Source organism: Adiantum capillus-veneris, chromosome 2 (assembly GCF_014529385.1).
Source record: "Adiantum capillus-veneris isolate H3 chromosome 2, ASM1452938v2, whole genome shotgun sequence".
Classification (NCBI taxonomy): domain Eukaryota; kingdom Viridiplantae; phylum Streptophyta; class Polypodiopsida; order Polypodiales; family Pteridaceae; genus Adiantum; species Adiantum capillus-veneris.
Window position 1 is genome coordinate 54,911,900 of NC_140932.1, and position 7,464 is coordinate 54,919,363.

A 7,464-nucleotide genomic window follows, 5' to 3' on the forward strand; every position below is an offset into this window, starting at 1 on the left:
TAGTGATTAATGACTAATCTCTATTGCATTGGATGAGCATACTCTTGAATCCTCTCATTCGATAAATCTGATGCTCGTGCCGACAGGTGCAAAGCGAACCCCAAACCCCGACGACCTCTAAAACACCGGGGAGTAATGATGAAGAGTAATGGGAATGAGATCAAGTGAGAGAGAGAGAGAGAGAGAGAGAGAGAGAGAGTGAGGGAGGGGGTATAGCGGCTTAGTACTTAGGCACCACAAAAGGATGGCGAATCCGCACACCCTTCACACATACACAAGCTCACTCCAAACACAAGACTAGGTGGCGATTCCGCACACCTCACATGGGCAAAACATTGCAAGAAAACATACTCACAAAACCTCAAGCTTTATTTAGAGAATAAGGCGATGAAATGGGGAGCATAGGGTAGGGGAATGAGAAGGGAGAGCGTGGTAGAGCACATGGCGGATAGGTGGGAGTTGATGGCGAAGACTCGCACGAGGGTTATGGCCATCATCCTTCATTTAGTTTCCCTTCATCTTCCATAGCCCAAGGGTGTAGAGGTCATGCTCAAGAGGAGCATGGTGAATGCGGTGATGGTGATGGTGTGGGTGTGGGTGTGTGCACTAGGCACACACAGTGCATAGTGTACTCTTTGGTGATGGTGTGTGTCCTTAGTGTGATGGTGACCCCTCTTTATATAGGGGAGGAGGGGGGAGAAATTCTAGAATTTAGAAATGAAGAAATCATTATCTACATAGGCCATGTGTTAGTGGGCCCCACTTGTCTGGCTGTGTGTATATGTGCCAGAACAGCAGTCTCATGAGAGAGAGACTAAGAGAGAGAGATGGGTTGATGAAAAAAAGTGAGAGGTGACATGGATAATAAAGTAGTGAAAAGAGGGGAGAGAGGGGAGTGTGTTCAGAGGTGAAGCTGTGTGCAGATGGGTGTGAACACAAGAAAAATCAGGTAACCACCGGGTGGGGATGGGGCTGTGGGCAACGTTTTCAGTGAAACTGAGTGTGTGTGAGTGTGGGGGAGCTTATTTAGCTACAAGACAAGAGACATGGCGCCCTTTAGAGATAGAGGGGGGTATTTGGGTCATGGGATATGATAGGAGAGAGAAAGAGGGGGTGGGGTATACTATTTTGGAAGATAGGGTAAGTTGCATGTGAGTTAGGGTGCATTATTGGTGAGTTATAATGCATTATTGGTGAGAGGTGGGGTAGCTTGAGGGGAGAGAGAAAGGAGAAAGGACAAGGGGAAGAGAGAGGGGGTTGACCTTTTGAGTGGAGGAGAGGAAAAAGGACACCCGGTAGGGCAACACTGAAGAAAAAGGAGGCAAGGTGGGGATGGGCTACCCCGCTGGCATGAGGTGGCCTATTTTACCTTTCTTATATATTTATATAATCATACTTTATTTTTTCTTACTTTTTCCAATGCCTTTTATCACTCCCTCCCTAGGAGGGGGTTTTCATGGGGTGGGGACGAGAGAAGAGGGGTATGGGAGCTTGGCTTGTGAAAAGCCCCATCATTAGCCCTCCCCTTTTGGCTAGAGGCATTCATGTCTCTAGCTCATATGTTTGATCATTATCGTCGGAGGTGGCGGCTGATGGTGTGTCCTCATCTGGAATGTCAATTGGTGGAGCCTAGTCAAATCGAAGAAAATAAGGTTTAAGTCGCTAACCATTTACCCTGGTTTTATGAAGTTTTCCATCAGTCTCCATAAGCTGGTAGCTTCCATTGGCATACTTTATCCTGATGATGAAAGGGCCTTCCCATCGGAGCAGGAGTTTCTTATCCTTGCGCGTGTCGAACAGATTGTCGTAGCGGAGCACTAACATTCCTTTCTTCAATTCTTTTTTCCGGAGATGCTCGTTAAAGCTAAGCCGTCTATGCTCTGCTTGTGCTGCATAATAATTTATTGCTTCTTCTCTGTCCAGCTGCAGTCTTTCCAAGTTGATGATGTGGTCTCTCAAATGCATGTTGGGTTGTTGAAGTTGGCTTGCCATTACTCTGAGACTTTGTAGTTGCACTTCAATGGGTAAGATTGCTTCCTTACCAAATACTAGATGATACGGTGTGAATCCCAAGGATGTACGAAATGAAGTTCTGTAGGCCCATAACTCTGGTAGTAGATACTTATCCCAGTCTCCGGGATGATTGTTTACCTGCTTGGTAATAATTTTAGAAACCATTCCATTTACCTTTTCAACTAGACCATTACATTGAGGGTAATATGGTGAAGAGTGCCTCCTTCTAATGCCCAGTTTCTGCATTAATTCTCCTACCAAGTCTGCTCAGAAACCTGGTCCTCTATCAGAGATGATCTCTAAAGGTGTGCCAAACCTACAGCATATGTGCTCGTAGATAAATTTAGCTACCTCTACCGCTGTGATTCTAGTGGTGGCTGTAGCCTCTGCCCATCTAGTCATGTAGTAGACCCCCATGATAATGTAGAATTTTCCTGAGTTGGCCCTAGGTAATGGCCCAATGGCATCGATACCCCATTTTTCAAATGGGCCATATGAGAGAATAGGTGTCTGTGGTTCAGGCATAAGTGACCTAGTGCCGGCCTTTTGACACAACTTACACGTTTTGCACCAGTGGTGTACATCATGGTTGAGGCTAGGCCATATGAATCCTGCCTGCAAGATTTTCCTACTTGTTATGTCTAGGGCAAAGTGACCACCACAAACCCCGTCGTGACAACTAGCAATTACTCCCGTGATTTCCTGAGAGACAAGGACCTTCCTGAGTATTTGGTCCTTACCCTTACAGTACAAACCGTCATTGATGAGTCGATACCTTGTGGCCTTCCGCGTCAGCCATTGCTTCTGTCTCTTTGTTAAATCTGATGGGCATTCCCCTGTTTCCAAAAAATGCATGATGTCAGGCAAGGCATCACTTCCTTGAAATAGAGGGAGCTTTAGTTTTATTGCTCCAACACCCACTTCCTGTAATCTTTCACTTGCTAGGGCATTTGCTTCTTGGTTTTGAGCCCTTGGGATATGGTGTATTTGAACTTCTTCAAATTTACCCAACAAGGTTTTTACACCACTTAAGTGAGTCCTTAAACTAGGATTCTTGCATGTCCATGGTCCATTACTTGCCTTACCAGAAGTAGAGCATCCCCAAATACATTAAGGCGTTGTACACCTTGTGAGATGCACCATTGTAGACCCTTGGTTAGTGCTGCATACTCAGCTTCATTGTTAGAATGTGAATCTAACAATTGGCCCAACGAAAATACCTTTGTCCCTTTGTCATCAAAGACCACTATGCCTGCAGCTGCTTTGTCGGACGCTCGCTTGTAGGCTCCATAAAAGTAGAGAGAGTATGCTCCTTCTACCATCGGTGGTACTGGAGGTAATCGGACTTCTCCTTCCTTAGATTGCTTCTCCTTTGCTTCAAAGACTTGGTAGGTCATGAGTCCCCCCAAACTTGCCCTTGTCATGCTTTCTACCTGTACCGTGTAGTCAAACTCTTGCAGACGAACTAGCCATTTAGTAATTCTAGCAGACACATCCATGTGTTGTACAACATAGGGAAATATTTCATCCGTGGTTAGAATCACAAATTTCTTAGGCAGCAAATATGACCTAAACTTTGTAGTTGCAAATCTAAGAGCTAGGACTAAGTGTTCCACATGGGTGAAACCTTTCTCCCTTGCTGTCATCATTCGACTAGAGAAGTAGATTGGCCTCATGAAAGATGTCGTCGTATCCTTTTGGAGTAGCACAGCTCCCAATGAGTCATCACCAACACTTGAGGTGACATAATTTTTCATCCCACTTAGGTGGTGAGATAGTTGGCAGAGTGGCTAAGACCTCCTTTACCTTGTTCTAGTGATGTTCGCTTTCCTCGTCCCAAGTGAAAGTTGATCTTTGAGTGAGTTGTTGCAGTGGTAGAACAAGTTGTGATAGTAGATGTATGAATCTACTTAAGTACCTCACCTTCTATAGAAAAGAGACCAGTTGACGTGCGGTCGTTGGTGAAGGTAGGGCTATGAGTGCGGACACCTTACTTGGGTCGGCGTTGATACCTTTTGCTGAAATTCCATGGACTAGTAGAATGACTTTACTCTCCCCAATGTGGCATTTATCCACATTTAATTGCCCACCTAGGCTCTACAACTTGGCCAAACCTTCAGTTACCTTTTCTAAATGTGTAATACGGGAGCTATATATACAAAAATCATCAATGAACACTCTTATGGATGTTCCAAATAACGGTTGAAAAGCATATGTGACATATCTTTGGAATGTGGCAGGTGCATTTGTGAGACCAAATGGCATAACCCTGTATGCAAAACAACCCCATGGCATGATAAAAGTGGTTTTTAGCTGATCTTCCAAGGCTATGCGTATTTGAAAGTATCCTGAATAACCATCACAGACGGTATAGCATTCAAAACCCGCTACTTCATTCAGAATTTCATCCAAGAAAGGGAGAGGAAAGTGGTCTCTCTTTGTAGCTGCATTTAGTGGTTTGTAGTCAACACAGACCCTCCACTTACCATTCTTTTTAGGCGTCACCACTACGGTGACACCCATTCTGAGTTTTCTACAGGATAGATGAATCCCGCCTCCAGCAGTTTCCTTACCTAGGCCAAGAGTGCCTTTTCTTGTATGACCCCCAGTCGTCGTAGCTTTTGCACAACTGGTTTTACCCCTTCCTTCAGCTTAATATGATGTTCCACCACTGTAATGCCTGTGATTCTTTCATAGTTTTCAATGAACAGGTTAGGAAATCCCATCAACATTTGCAAAAAACTATCTTTCTCCTCAAGTGTTAATTCCAAAGACAACATACCCTTCAACCTACTTCCTCCTAGGCCAGGTGATTTGCTCTCCTCTTCATCGGTTGCCCTTTTGGTGATGGATCACCAGTTGTGCTTACCCTTTGTGGATCCTTCATAATGATACCCATCACATCAATGGAACTGTCACTTTCGTTAGTGGATGTGGTCTCCTCCTGAGAACTGGAAGATTCTCTAGTGGTTTCATCTACCGATGTTTCCAGATTCATTTGCTTCGGCTTGCCAATCCTCATGTCGTAGTAGATTGTCTCCCCTTTCCTACCGGTCATGCGTAGAAGGCCAGTACCCTAGTCCTGTTTTGCCTTCATGGCCATCAACCATGGCCTTCCCAAAATTAGTGGATAGCCCTCCCCCTTAGTAGGCATTACAAAAACATCTACCTCTACCTCAGTGTTGAAAGTTTTTATTTTCACGGCACTTACCACACCCACAGACTTTACTTTTGCGTTGTTTGCCATCTTTGCCTTGCATGGAGAAGGCCTGTCAACCTCGAGCCCTAATCAAAGCATCATAGCTTCGCTCATTACACAGATTTGTGCACCTCCATCAATGTAGGTGTTTCCAACCCTCTTTCCTTTTATGTTTACTTCGACAATTGGAAGGATGTCATCCATGTTGCATCCCGAAATTGCTCCGGCTACCTTTGTTTTGGAGCGTCTTGTACTTACCATTTTATACCATTGTCGCCTTACTTTAGGTACAAGATGTAGCAGCTGTGGCCATGTAATCTTCGGTCCTTGCTCTGCCACATCCAATGTTAGATCATAGGGCTTAGAACTTTCCCCTAGCTGGAAGTCGGTGATGCCCAATTTCCGTCGTGGCTTGGAAGGCCTCTTGCTAGTTTCTCCTCTCATGCTTCTCTCATCATCTGATTGTGTAGCCTTCTCCCTCCTAGCTCTTTTCACAGTCATGGCCTCAAGTGGTTCTAAAAAGGTTACCTTCTCCTTACCCTTGTCCCTCTCCTTTGGTCTGGGTGGATCCACTACTACCGCTTTTCCTTTCTCTTCTAGCCTTATGATGTTTACAGGGCGATCATGTGGTGGGGCTGGTGGAAGAGGTGGAATGGATTCTTGTAGTGGTGTCTGGGGTGGACGTAGAATTTGTGTTGGTGGGTGTGTCCTTTCTCTAGGGGGTGACAATTGGTTCCTCCTACCTCCTCTATTATAGTTTTGTCGTGGTTTGGGACAGTAGTACATACCGTGACCGTCTTCTCCACAGTTGTAGCAATGATACTCCCTGTTTTGTCATCGTGCTCTTCCAGGGTCTTCATCTCTTTCTTGACTCCTCCCTCGTTGTATTAAGTGGACAGACAAATTCTGTAGTTGGTCAGTAATATGGGCCAGCATATCTTGTTGGTCATCTCTTACCCCAAGAGCCGGTGGTGGTGGTGGAATGGTGGTTATCGTAGTTGCTGGTCGACGTGATGTTGCTGTTTCTCTTGACTCAGTTTCTTTGGCTTTCATTCGCAGCTTCTTGTCCTTAAGGCGAGCAATCTCAACGGCCGAGAATCTACCTTTCACCTTCTCCTTGAGAAGCGGCCATAAGCCATGCGTGAACCGATCTTTTTTTAGGAAATCTGGTGCAGCTTCCCCCCTTGCCAGTGACTCAACCCACCGTTCCCACAAATCCACAAATTTGGACTCATAGGTGGCATATTCTAAAAGACCCTCCTGCTTCAAGTCTCTCAACTTGTCCCACAACTTTTCTAAAGTGGTACCTCCCCCAAAGCGCCTCTTAAAAGCGGTTTTTAAGGGTTCCCACTCATCCTTGGTTGCTTGTGGAAGTGCATTGTACCATGATCTAGCTTGTAGCTTCATGAGATGCTTAAAGATTCTAACCCGGGATTCATCCGTATCTTTGTTGCTCACTACACATGCTACTTCAAAGTCATCTAGGAAGTCTGTTACCAAATCCTCCCCCTTCTTTCCTTTAAATGTTGGAAATGCTACACTTGCCATGATTACTGAGAGAGAGCTAGAAAGACACACTGCTTAACTTGCAAAGGTTTTTTTCTTCTTTACAAGGAGGCGTGTATACCCTCTTATACTAGGACATAGATTAAAACTTCAAACGGTACATTGCCTTGTACCAAAGGTAAGACAAATGGTTGATCTGATGCCAGAACCTCAAAAAATCGCTCCCCACCCAGCATGGTGTCAATGAAGTGCTGGTAGTGACCCTTCAAATCCAGTATTACCTTGATTGAGCGTACACGTGTTGGTATGTGTGATCTGTCTTGAGGTAGGTTGTACTGATTCATGTGAATCTTAGAGGTGCTTAGTCACTATCCAAGCTTGTGGGAGAGGGTGGTGTTCTTTCCTGAAACAAACTCAGTAGATCCCTAGTTTCTCTAGTGAGAGTGTGAGCCAATGATTCCGTTATCTGTGCTGCAGCATCAGGTACGACTTGAAAACTGACTGTGATAATTACGTCGGTGACTTGAGTTACCCGATTCTCAAAGTAGAATAGTGTTGATTCTCTATTGTGTAGAGCTCCTTCCATTTTGTTGTTGTGGGTTGGTTGTAGGTTGCGGACATGGTTTCGACCTTCTCCTTCTTCTTCTTGGCACTTGGCCTATGTATATCCACTCGGTTTGGCGTGTTGGTTGAGTCTCCCACTGCAAATCGATTACCGTTACGCCTGGCACTCGAGCTTCGATGGA